The sequence below is a fragment of the Piliocolobus tephrosceles genome, chromosome 3 (assembly GCF_002776525.5).
Source record: "Piliocolobus tephrosceles isolate RC106 chromosome 3, ASM277652v3, whole genome shotgun sequence".
Lineage (NCBI taxonomy): Eukaryota > Metazoa > Chordata > Mammalia > Primates > Cercopithecidae > Piliocolobus > Piliocolobus tephrosceles.
The window spans coordinates 3,312,601-3,314,109 of record NC_045436.1 but is presented as its reverse complement, the minus strand read 5'-3'; positions in this window follow the sequence as shown (position 1 = coordinate 3,314,109).

The following is a 1,509-nucleotide window of genomic DNA, read 5'->3' as shown; positions in this document are numbered from 1 at the left end:
ATTCTTAAACAACTTTTGTTTAATTTCCAACAAACAACAGGAAAAACAAACGTCCACCTTGAAAATAATGACATAAAATCATATTCATCTTTTTCTATATATACACATGTGTACAGATATACACATATAACTTTTATTAAAACAAATATACACAAGCAAAGATCCCATTAAAGTTCATCCTTGGCAGTAACAAGGTACAGATGTACAGATATGAGTAAAAAGAAGTAAAAACATGCAAGTTTACTATATCATGGGCTATGTTTTCAAAAACAAAAAATTAAATCAGTTTTTGGAAAAACAAGCTTCCTCAACTTTCACTGAAATTTATATCCAGACTGCAAGAAAATAGTTACCAGTATAAAACGATATCAGAACTCAAGTTAACATCTTATATTTAACCACTTTGAGTTTTCTAAGCATTGTCTAAGCAAACAGTTGTTCTCTAGCACAATGGTCAGAGAGTTGATGAAGATATAATTTTCTAGGCAGAAATCAGTTATGTTCTACTATGCAAACCAAACAGTTGAATCGATTCTTACTCGTGTATCGTAAGCATTGAGGCTCATCCAGTACCTATTAGAATGGTGCTTGGTGGATAATCACTAGTCCCTTTGTGCACCAAAACTCAAGAGTTCCTAGAGGCTTGTTGAACATCATCATAGCAAGAGAAGGTACCACTCATTTTTTTCGTGGCACCTTCTCTAGACACATCTGCTTCACACACTGCAACATAACAGTTCTATCAGAAATAAGAGTACCAGATTATCACAATAAAAGGACAAAGACAAGTGTCTCCTTTCTAAAAACAATGGTAATCTATTGGCTTTAAAACAGCCACATTCATCATATTCTCCTGCAATCGGAACACAGAAATGTGTCCTCATAATCAAGGTACCCTTTTCTAGGAACACAGCATTACTTCATTATTACTAACAACACAGCGTGGCACCTCAATAATCTTTTATCTCTTCAAAGCTGTAGAGGCTGTTCATATTCCCTAAGATCAACAACATTACCATTGAAACAAAAAGCAGCTAGCTGGCTAAAACACAATATGCACACACACAGACACACACGCAGAACCACACACAAACTTGTTCTCTCACGTTAAACTCTGTAACCGTAAAAAAACACTCCTAAATAGTTGTTTCTATTAAACAGTTTCTGTTCCAGAGAAGAAAAATACATAACTTTATTTTTTTTATGATTGTGGTTCCATTGATTTAAATTTTCCTTTACCACTTTCAAACAAGGTGACCACACCCTCGACTCCGTTGTTCGTCTGAGGGTAAACAGGTGTGAGATGACCCCAATTAGGGATGTCCCAATAGCCAGTAAGCTGACCGCACAAGAGCTTCAATCATAAACCTCTAAACACTGCAAACACCACAACATCCAATCACAACCCTCTAACCACTGCAACCGCCACAACATTCAATCACAACCCCCTAACCACTGCAACCACCACAACATCCAATCACAACCCTGTAAACACTGCAACCGCCACAA